Raw genomic sequence first — 12589 nt, forward strand, 5'->3', positions numbered from 1 at the left:
TCGGCAAAAGTGACCATTTTTTTTCTGGGCCACACAGGCTATTCAGCCAGAAAACAATTTCCTGTTTACATTTTTAACTAAATGGGCTGTCTGCCATGGGAGACTCGGAGAAGTACTGCATTAGAAAAATGGCCGTGGATGGAGGGTAGGTCTGGAAAGGACACACACCTCTCGTGAGAGGGCCTGCAGGTATGGGCAGCGTGCTGTTCCTCTGAGCTTTGCTTTCCAGGTCTGCTCTTTCTCTTTTAATAGATTCTGGGCATTCTGCTGCTCAAAGAAAAACCCCAGAAAGGAGGCAGTAAAAAAAAGGAGAAATGAAAACCTTAAATCTGTCATTTTGTTCTTTGATAGGTGACTGATCACAAGTATGGATGGGAAAGGTTGAAATTACTCACTAAAATGTGGTTTCATTTTAATTGGTCATGCTAGCCCTTTGACTTCTTTCCACAAATTACACAAACAAACAAACAAACAAACAAACATCTTAGCAACTCTGTAAAATCACATTAAGTCACAGATAGCGCAAACACTAATGACTGAGAAAACAATGTGGGAACCACCTGGCCACACCACCAGCTGCAGCCCCTGAACCTCAGCCAATGGCTGGACTGTTTGATTCAAGCACTTTGCAGACGTGAAAATGACAGTGATCCCATCCAGGGGAACAGACTTTCTAAACACAGTGGGAATTAGCAAGAACACATAAATGTTCTACTTAATGGGATATACTCAATTCAAATGAGATCCAGTTATGGCCCTAATCACCAATAGTTGCAATATAAATTCCTATGGCAATATACAGTAAAAACCCATTGTGTGAGTTCATTAGATAGCCTCAGACTAATTGAGTGAAACATTTATTAAGTGCCATTACGTGTATTACATTTCTAAAATATAAATTCCATGAGGCGGGGATTTTTGTCCATTTTGTTTACAACTATATTTCCAAAGCCTAAAATAGTGCCTGTAGGTATTCAATAAATAATTACTGAGGAAGTGAATTAATGAGTCTTGTTTAACCCACCCAACATTCACAAAAGACACTATTATAATTCTCACTTCACAGATGTGGAAACTTGGGCCAGTTTGAGGCTTGCCTGAAGATGCTCAGCTTGTCAGTGATAAGACGGTGGTTCAGATCCCAAGCCCCTGTCTCCAGGCCTCCAGTGTAGGACTCACCCTGTTCCTCTCTGCTCTGACAAGTGTCTTCATAGACCCATCCATAGAATTAGAAGCTTTCGGAACCACTGATTTATGACTTTCCTTTAGATGCCTACTACATTTGCAAGGGAAATTGGGAATGCATCAACAGACTCAAGAAGACTCAACACATTATAAATTCCAACAAAATCCCAACCCTCCAGTCTTCTGTCTGGTAGATTTATCCAGCAGATAAATTCAAAGAGTATGGCCTTTACCCTGTTTTTCTCCCATGAATCCAGCAAAGACTAGTTATAGAGTACCTAGCATGATCAAGACAATAAGTGGAATACAACTTAGCATTTTTCAAGGTTCCTAACTCCAAGAGTTTACAATGTATTTGACAAGATGGCACAGACTTAAAAGCACCTGTAGATGCTAAAATCCTTAACAAAATATTAGCAAACCGGATCCAGCAATATATTAAAAAGGTCATATACCATAATCAAGTGAGACTTATTTCTGGGTGCAAGGTTGGTATGATATCTGCAAATCAATAAACGTGATACACCACATAAACAAAATGAAGGATAAAAGCCATGTGATCATGCAGAAAAAGCATTTGATAACATCTAGCACCTATCTGTGATAAAAACTCTCAGCAAAGTGGGAATAGAGGGAACATACCTCAACCTAATAAAGGGCATATATTACAAACCAACAGCCAGCGTCATACTCAATGGGCAAAAACTACAGTATTTCCCTTAAGACTGGGAACAAGACAGGGATGTCTGCTTTCACCACTCTTATGCAACATAGTAGTGGAAGTCCTAGCCACAGCAATCAGACAAAAAGAAAAAGTAAAAGGCATCTAAAATGGAAAGGAAAAAGTAAAACTGTCATTATTTAGGTGACATGATACTCTATATAGAGAATCCTAAAGATTCCACCAAAAAACTACTAGAACTGATAAATGAGTTCGGTAAAGAAGCAAGATACAAAATAAATATCCAGAAATCAGTCGCATTTTTTTTACACCAATAATAAACTATCAGAAAGGGAAACTAAGAAAACAATCGCATTTACAATTGCATTAAGAAATACCTAGGAATAAATATAACCAAGAATGTAAAAGACCTGTACTTGGAAAATTATATGATATTGAAAAAAGAAATGGAAGAAGATACAAGTAAGTGGAAGCATATACCGTGTTCATGCTTAGGATAGGAAGAATTTAAATAAAATGTCCATATTACTCAGAGCAATCTATCAATTCAATGCAATTCCTATCAAGATACCAATGGTGTATTTCACAGAACTAGAACAAATATTACAAAAATTTATATGGAGTTTTTCCAAATTTATATGGAGTCACAAAAGACCCCAAATAGCTACAGCAATCTTGAAAAAGGAGAACAAAGTTGAGGAATCACACTACCTGGTATCAAACTATACTACAAGGTCATAGTAATCAAAACAGCACAGTACCACCATAAAAACAGACATATATCAATAGAACAGAATAAAGAGTCTAGAAATAAACCTACGCCTTTATGGTCAATTAACATTTGGCAAAAGAGGCAAAAACACACAACGGAGTAAATAAAGATAGTCTATTCAACAAATGGTGTTGGGAAAACTGGAGAGATGTATACAAAAAATGAAACCACATCACCTTCACAGACCATACACAAGAATAAACTCAAAAATAATTAACGTCTTAAATGTTAGACTCAAAACCATAAAAGTCCTAGAAGAAAATATAGGCAGTAAAATCTCGGACATTTTTTGTAGCAATATTTTTTCTGATATATCTCCTCAGGCAAGGGAAACAAAAGAAAAAATAAATAAGATTACATCAAACTAAAATGTTTTTACACAGTAAAAGGAAACCATCAACAAAATGAAAAGACAACCCACTGAATGGGAGGACATATCTGCCAATGATACATCTGATAAGGATTAATATCCAAAATTTATAAAAAACTTAGACAACTCAACACCAAAAAAAACACCACAATTAAAAAATAGGCAAAGGAGCCCTGGCCAGTTAGGCTCAGCGGTTGAGCGTCGGCCTACGGACCAGAGAGTCCCATGTTTGGTTCCGGCTAGGGGCATGTACCACACACAAAAAAAGGGCAAAGGACCTGAATACGCACTTCTCCAAAGAGGACATACACATGGCCAATAGACATATGAAAAGGCACTCAACTTGTCACTAATCACCAGAGAAATGCTAATCAAACCACAATGAGATATTGGCTCACACCCCTTAGAAGGGCTCTATCATCAATAAATCAACAAACAAGTGTTGGCGAGGACTAGAGAAAATAGAACCCTGTGCATTGTTGGTGGGAATGCAGATTAGGGCAGGCTCTATGAAAAACAGTATGGAGTTTCCTCAAAAAATTAAAAATCAAACTGCCTTATGACCCAGCAATTCCACTTCTGGGAATATATCAAAAGAAGCCTGAAACACTAATTCAAAAGAATATATGCACCTCTGTGTTTACTGCACCATTATTTTCTTTTCTAAACATGTTTTTATTGATTTTTTTAGAGAGAGAGGAAGGGAGAGAGAGATAGAAACATCGATGTGAGAGAGAAACATCTATCGGCTGCCTACTGGGGATCAAGCCCACAACCTGGGCATATGCTCTGACAGGGAATTGAACCGGGACCTCTGTCTATGGGATGATGCTCAGTCCACTGAGACACAATGGCCAGGCTGCATGGTTATTTTCAATAGCCAGGATTTGAAAGTAGCCCCAGTGTTCATCAGTAGATGAGTGGATAAAAAGGCTGTGGTGCATTTACACAATGCAATACTACTAGGCTGTAAAAAAAGGAAGGAAATCTTACCCTTTGCAACAGCATGGATGGACCTGGAGAGCATTATGCTAAGTGAAATAAACCAGTCAGAGAAAGACAAGTACCATATGATTTCACTCATATATGAAATCTAATGAACAAAATAAACTAACAAACAAAACAGAAACAGATTCATAGATAGAGAACAGACTGACAGCTGTCAGAAGGGAGGGGCTTGGGGGGCTGGGTGAAAAAGATGAAGGGATTAATCAAAAACAAACAAAAAACCAACTCATAGAGATACAGACAACAGCATGGTGATTACCAGAGGGAAAAGGGGGTGGGGGGTGGGGTAGAAGAGGGATGGGGGTATAAATGATGACTGAAGGAAACTTGACTTGGGGTGGTGAACACACAATATATACAATATGCAGATAATGTACTACAGAACTACACCTGAAACCTATATAATTTTATTAACAACTGTCACCCCAATATATGCAATTAAAAAAAATAAAACCATCTCTTTTTTAGAAAACAAACAGAAAAGGCCAACTGTAAAATAAGATAGTAAGATTCATCAGCTGAGGGATAATTAATTCAATACATGCTCCCACTTGACTTTGTCTCCAGTCCTGAAAGAAAGTGCTGCCTCATGTCTACTGTTTGGTCCTTAATTTCTTCCATAGTTGCAGTTGGGAAGAAAGGTCTAACTTTCTCAGTCCTCTCACCACAACCTGCCCCGCTAGCTAGTGACCTGGTGATGACTTGCCAACTAGAGCCCAGCCCTGAAACCCAAATTCTGATTAGGGACAACTTGCAGGTTCAAGGGAACAGCCCAGGCCCAGAAGCCTGGACTAATCTGTCCCTCTGGTCAGTGGTCAGCACAGGACAATGAAAAAGTCCTTAGGACTCTTTTGGAGGATTTCTTTTTCTTTGTAGTGGCTTTTATAAGTAGGAAAACCCCTCAGTTTCCTATCTCATTTGTGACAAAAATGGTGCCTTTGGCTAAAGGCATAGTTGGGAACATAGTCTATGAACACAACATGGGTTCTAAATGTTTTCTCATTGGATATCAAAGTGGTTCCTGGCCAGTCGTACATGACTGAAATTATCTGGGGGTGCGGCTGGAATGCAGGGTATTCATAAAGATTACAGGAGCTTACTCTTCAATCCCCATGTCAATTGCCAAGTATTAACTGTAATTTTTAACAACTGACAGAATTTCACTTGTTTGTTTGTGTTTAGTCATAGTAATAACATTTATTTGCTATAAAATGACTACAATTTAAAATTTCTGACCACTGTGTTTTAGTACAATAAAATGCTACGGTACTTGCATGATTTTTTAAACTTCTGATGGAATTTCGCCTTTTGTTTAATTGTGCCTCAGAGCCACAGCGAGAAAACTCGCTATCAACAATACCACTGGACATTTTTACATGCCGCAGTGATTGATGCCTGCAGCAGCAGAATGACGGCAAACACATGAATGCTCCTCCAAGGAACAGAGAGCCCATCATATTTTAGTTCTGACGCAACTCAGAAAACACACAGGTGGGAAACAAGGTACACAGGATGAGAATGGCCCAAGACTGTGTAATCTTTCACTCCAGAAATGTCTGGCTAGAGGTTACTTAAAACTGACAACTCCCCTAAAATGTCCAAAACAAAACAGACAAAAAATGGTCAGCTTTCCTATTGGTTCTGAAACCTACAATATTAAATTCTCAAACTCCTTTCCCACCAGTGAGGCCAAAGATAAGGATAGGAGAAAATGATTTTATAACTACAATCTTAGCAGATGACCTCTGAAGATCTCTCTGCAGCCCTCAGAAATCAGCTGGAAGGAAGTGTCTGAGCTGAATACCCCCATCACACTTTTTTCTTTTCCCAATCCTTACCCAAGGACACTTTTGCATTTATCTTCAGATAGAGCAGGAGGGAGAGAGGGAGAAAAAGAGAGAAACATCGACATGAAAGAGACACATCGAGTGCCTGCCACCCACACAACCCCAACCAGGGACAAACTGCAACCAAGGTACCTACGTGCCCTTAGCAGGAACTGAACCCGGGACTCTCCAGTCCGCGGGCCGATGCTCTAACCACTGAGCCAAACCAGCTAGGACCCAGCACACTTTTTATCCTAAATATTCCTGGGGTCCCACCAGGCCCCCATATCAAGGCCCAACTGTAGCAGCAATAGCTTAAACGTTAGCAATAGAAGGAACACTGGCTCGTTTGATTTGGATCCAAGCGGAAGGCTTGCATCAGCTCTAGTCTGCTGGTCCACAGTGTCCTCAGAAGTCCCAGTCAATCCCTCTGACATTCACTGGGCAGTGAAGAAGTAACGTTTAGGAAGATAAGGCTCAAAGGCCTGGCAGCATGCTGGGTTGTAGCTGATAGTTCACGCAATATCATGAGCTTGACACCCTTCTGTGGTGACTTGCTTGAGTGATGGCACGTCTGCTGGACCGGCCAGGGCACGCCTGCTGTTCTGTGGACAGGACTGCCTTGCAGGCTTCCCATTCTGATCCTGAACGTGGCAGACCCACTCTAGTGGGTCTTCATGCCACAGTGGTTGAAACCTGAGCTGCTACAAGCTGAGCAGTAATCTTCCTAAATTTTGATACTCAGAATTACAGATGGCCTTGTAGAAAATTGGAAAATACCAAAAAGCAAGTAATAAAAGCATACATAATTTATACACCTGATAATCACTGTTAACATCTTGGCAGATTGCCTCTTTTTTTTTTTTTTATCCTCACCCGAGGACATTTTTTGTTCAGATAGAGTGGGAGGAAGAGAGAGAGAGAGAGAGAGAGAGAGAGAAACATCAACATGAAAGGGACACATCGAGTGGCTGCCATCTGCACAACCAACCGGGGCCGGGGACAAACTGCAACAGAGGTATGTGCCCTTGGCGGGAACCAAACCCGGGTCTTTCTGGACTGCAGGCCGACGCTCTAACTGCTGAGCCAAACTGGTCAGGGCAGATTGCCTTAATTTTTTTGAGGGGTTAGGGAAGATAATACTCCCTACAGGGTGAGGCAAAAGTAGGTTTAGGCAAAAGGTGTTCATATAGAAAATAATACAATAATTAATATATAATAATCAAGAATAAACTGTTTCACGTACTCATAACTATATACCTACTCTTGCCCCAACCTGTACATAGTTGTAGCCTTTTCACTTAATATAGCATTTTCTGATGTCATTAAATAGCTTTTGATATCATATTTTTAAAATGGCTACAGGGTATTCTGTTATAGGGTATACTGTGATTTATGTAACCATTCTCTTATTGTGTACTCTCAGATTATTATCCCCCTTGAGCTATTATAAATAGTTCTGCAACTCACATCCTTGCTGAGGATCATTGCCAGTGTCTCCAATTGTTTCCTTAGCATACATTCCTGGACGTTAAATTAGTAGGTCAAAGGCTAGGACTTTTTTAAAGGGTCCTGGTACATCCTAGCAAATAGCTTCTCAGAAAGGTCCTACTGAATTGCATTCCCACCAACAGTGTGTGGGGGTTGCCCCCTCCCTCTCACCACAGCCTCACCAGCATGGAGCATTATCATTAAAAATAATTAGATGGATTTTGTTTTTTTCAGTTCACAAAGGTTACCTTGGATTTTTCTCTTTCCTAGCATTTCCAATGACATAAAAATGAATATAATTCCCTTCCTGTGTTGTTTCCATCTGGAAGAAATGTTTATTTTCCAAAGGGCATTCTGCCAGGAAGGTAGTGTGGGGAAGGAGACAGGCAGATGGACAGAGAGACAGAAAAACACACCTGGAGATGTGAGACCCTTGGTCAAATGGTATGGCTGCTCTGAGAGAAACTGGGAGTAGTGGATGGTTAGCTTAGTTTTGGACTCTCAGAGATGGGACTAAGTAAGAGGTACTTAGGTGGAGCCAAAGCCTGGTGCCAGCAGTGTACTGTGGAATTTACATCTCTGCCAGGCAGTGAACTGTGATCTGCAGCCCAGGTTCCTAGTCATGGACCTCCCGCCTCAGTGAGCCGTGGGATCGCTGGCCCAGGGATGACCTTAATGCTGCTTCAGTCCTCCTTCCTAATTAGACCTAGACCAGGGATGCTGCTATTACATCCAAGCAGAATCGCTTGGTTTTGTTTTTGTTTTTTTTTCTTTCCCCCAATAATGAAAAAGAAGAGAAAATTCCATAAACACCTGGTAAAGTCCTATCTAATCTAATCCCAAATTAGTGAATTCTTCTGCTTTGGAAAATATCCCTTTGCATCTTGATTCAAAGTACCATAAAGAGAGAAGGAACCTCAAACTTCAGCCAGGGTTTGGGCCAAAAGAAACATTGGTAAACTGGACGTGGTGAATCAACCAAGTTTTATTTGTTGAAAATTTGAACACATACATTGTTTACATGTGTCCACTGAAGCTTTCACAACACAGAAATCCTATACAGCTCTCAAACTCCTGAGTTTTCAGTATGTGCCTCACTTTACAAAGGGAAAAACCCACGTGTCCCCAAGTTGCACTGTTCTGTATTCTTTGCTGACTCTTACTGGTGTGCATAATATTTAAGATTTTCTTTTCATCTAATATAATATCATATGCATTTTTATTCAGACAATGACAGAGTCCTAATTTTTATTTTAATGAGAAGAGCTGGTGAAATTCCCCTTAAGGTCTCAGAAATTATATGCAATTGCTCTTAATAGTTTTTAAATTATTTGCTTTTAATATAGTTAGACTAGTCTTAAGTACAGTGATTCTGTTTTCCAGCTTTAAAATTTTTCCTGAAGCTTAAGTTTCAAGTAAAATTAAACTCAAATGGAGTATGGTAGGAATAGCAAATAATTCCATGATTTACATAAAATCTGAAGTCCAACAATAAAGCCTCAGTCATTATTAAGGTTCTCCAAGTCAATCATTCAAACCTTCTCAGGTAGTCCAAGTTCAACTGTCAATTGCACAGGAAAAAACCTCCAGGGAAAGGCCCAGTAAGGTTAAATGGGAATGGCCTCGATTGCAGTCCATGGTGCACAGTAGTTATTGAGTGTAGTATTCTTTCCTGTTAAACCTTAGTATAGTCCCCTCAAACTTTTTCAATACCTATTTCTGGTACATCACAATTGGTTCTTAAAATAAAATGTATTTATTCTCAACTAAAAAATTCACAAATTATGAAATTATTATTATTATTTGATTTTTTTTAGAGATGGGGAGATAGAAACATCAATTGGCTGCCTCCTGCACGCCCCCTACTGGGGACTGACCCTGAAACCTGGACTGTGCCCTGACCGGAATCGAATAGGGATCTCTCAGTCCATGGGATGACACAGGCAGAACTATGAAGTTATTTTTAAGGAAACACTGAAGCACTTGGGGGGCACTACAAAGAGTCTACATAGTAAAATTTGCTATTTCAAAATATTTGAATTGTTGCTGAGAAATCCCAATACATCCTTACAATCTTAAACTGAGTGCAATACAACTGTCATTCTTTATTGGAGATATTGCCAAAGAATTAGTTCACTGTAACTTAAAAGGAAAAGGAAAGCAACAGTGCTGCTAGATTCAATCTTCTACTGTCCTGAGGCATAACTTAAAGCCACCATTTGAATCCTTAGGATTCCATAGGAATGTTTTAACACTAATCTTAAAATCTGCAAGCTAGGAACCTAACTGCCTCAGGGGATAGAGAATGGGGACCTGGGTGCACAGGCATGCACTGGACATTCAGTTTTTACTGTCATATTTGTTTATACTATTTGAATTTTTAAAATCATGAACCTAGATTATTTTATAATAACAGTGGGAATCACTCCTCTATAAATAGTGCTAGGATAATTGGACATCTGCGTGGAAAAAGTGACACTTGATCCTCTATCTCATATCATACCTAACAAATGATTTCCAGGTGGATTATAGACCCAAGTGCCAAAGGCAAACAATAAAGGGTTTAGAAGAGAATAACTCTGGAAATGTACCCAACAGGGCATAAAAAGCACTAATCATAAAAAAAAAAAAAAAATCCAAAACAAAAAAAAACAAACACACACCCAACCCTGATATCCTTAACTACATTAAAATTAAGAACATTATTTATCCAAAGGAACCTTAAAAGACAGTAAAGGACAGCTTACAACACGTAAGTAAACAAAGGGCTCAGAACCAGACTATACAAAGAACACCTACTGATCAGTAAGAAAAGGGCTGATAACCAAGTGGGAAATGGGCAAGAAACATGAGTAGGAACTTGAGAAGAGAAAATGCAAAGAAAACTTGCATACAGATTAAAGTCAGTGAAAGGATTCTGCACACCTACTGAAATGACTATATAGCTAGCACCTAAATGCTGAAAATATCAAGTATTTACATGATGTGGGACATCTGGAACTCTTGTACTTTGCTGGAGGAGGGATGCAAATTGCTACACCCACTTTGGACAACAGTTCAGCATTATCTAGCAAATATCATTCATTCTCCATGACCTAGCGGTCCTGTTTCCAGACATATACCCTACAGCACAGTGTGTGTGTATGCACCAGAAGACATGTATGAGAATGTGTGGAGCAAGTTATTTACAAAAGCAAAAATTGAAAACAACTTAGAAATTCAGCAAAAGTAGAATGAAGATATCATTTTTTTTTTAATCCTCACCTGAGGATATTTTTCCATTTATCTTCAGATAGAGTGGGAGGGAGGAGGGAAAAGAGAGATATAGAGAGACACTGATGTGAGAGAGGCACATTGACCGGCTGCTCCCTGCATGACCCTGACCAAGGTCAGGGACCAAAATAAAACAGGCATATACCCTTGACTGGAATCAAACCCAAGACTTTTTGGTCTGTGGGCTGAAGCTCTAACTGCTGAGCCAAACTGGCCAGGGCTGGAGAAATCATTTTAGAATTTTAATACAACAGTGTACTCTACTACAATGAAAATAAAGGAGCTACAGCTACATTAATGACTCTTAAAACCACTGAGCAAAGAAGACAGACTCAAAATAATAAAACAAAATAATGTCGTCTAGGAACGCATACAGGTGATCCTTATTACTTCCAGATTCTGTGTCTGTAAATTCACCTACTTGCTAAAATTTATTTGTAACCCAGAAACAATGCTCATGGTACTTTCATAGTCACTTGCAGATACATGTAGAGTGGTGAAAACCTTGAGTTACTTTGAGTCACCCGATGCACACATTCCCTTCTGAGGTCAAACAAAGGGATGCTCTGCTTTCTTGTTTCTAAGTGCATGAAGACAGTCTGTGCTGTGCCTTTATGGGAAAAACATGTTTCATGAGCTTCATTCAAGCTTGACTTATACTGCTGCTGGTCATGACTTCCATGTTAATGACATCAAATAAGGTGTCTTTAAACAGAAACACATAAAACAAGGTTATGCATTGATCAATTGAGAAAAATGTTGTGACCAGAGGCTCACAGGAACCTAACCCTGTATTTCCTCTGGGAGCAATGATTTAGTATTCACTAATTCAGTGTCTGTGGTGACTTCACTGAATGTAACTACTGCACAAAACAAATATCTGTATTTAAGAGGTAAAAATATAAATAAAAACAAGGAACTGATTACTGTAAATATTAGGTTAGTAGCTATATTTGTGGGGAAGGGGAAGAGGATTATAATAGGGAAGGAGAAAGCAAGAGATGTGAACATTTCTGGGGTCTTGGCAAGGTTGTACTTCTTAACCTTTTGGTGGTTATATGGGCATTTGCTAAGTAATAATTCATTTTACTTATTAAATGTAACTATATATTTATATTTCATGCCTTCATTATATAACAAAAATATCTGCAAATTTATCTTAAAACATACTTATGGACAGTAAGTAGACCATCATATTAACAGCATTCTCTGGGTGATGAGATTAAAGATAATTTTTATTCTTTTTGGTTTTTAAAATATTCTCCACATCTTCTGCAGTAAATAAGTTACATTTAAAACCCAAATCTGATGTGTTAATAGAAGAAGCAACCTCCCTAATCATACAAAGGCTACTTTTATTCTCTAGAGGAGGGTGTTTAAAGGGGGCAAAATGACAGTTCCGTGTTTGCTACACTGATCTGTGGTTTAAGTTGCATAATCCAGTTGGCAGCTCCCAACTGTTCTGTTTCTCTTCTTTTTCAGTCACATATAGTCAACAAGCATTTATTGAGCACTTTCCATATGCAAGAACTAATTTTCATCCTTCTTCCCTCACTGAGAAATGTTGGCTCTTCTAGAGACTACTTTTTATTTTAGTAGAGTTATTACAGTAAATCGATGGTGTCTTCCTTTCACCCGGGCATGGGGAGGTGGAGGAGGACACCTCTGATGTCACACTCTGAGTAAGGTGAACAACATGTTAACAACACTGGCTGAGAGTCGTTGGCCATCTGGCATAATTTTCTATACGGTCTGCTTTCAGGGGATATTTCCTGTTTGGACAAGGGGGAGGAAAAGGAGGGAAAAGGATTCAATGAGAATCTAAATGTCCACTGCTGAAAACAAAGGAGTATCTAAAATTAGCAGTGGTGGCCCAAGATACTGCAGCTTAAAAATAACCCTGGGGAACGGGGGTTCCTTGAATAAGAACCTAAAATATTTCACTATAGTCAGAACTCTCAGCAACAGAAAAAAAGGGCTCC

At 39.2% G+C, this 12589-nt stretch overlaps 1 protein-coding gene across 3 annotated transcripts in view; it reads right to left on the reverse strand.

Annotated features, from left to right (window-relative positions):
• Positions 1 to 12589, reverse strand: part of ARHGAP26 (Rho GTPase activating protein 26) — a 443756-nt gene that overhangs the window by 16245 nt on the left and 414922 nt on the right. The gene's annotated exons all lie outside the window — the stretch shown is intronic.

The sequence above is a fragment of the Molossus molossus genome, unplaced genomic scaffold (assembly GCF_014108415.1).
Source record: "Molossus molossus isolate mMolMol1 unplaced genomic scaffold, mMolMol1.p scaffold_m16_p_4, whole genome shotgun sequence".
Taxonomy (NCBI): Eukaryota; Metazoa; Chordata; class Mammalia; order Chiroptera; family Molossidae; genus Molossus; species Molossus molossus.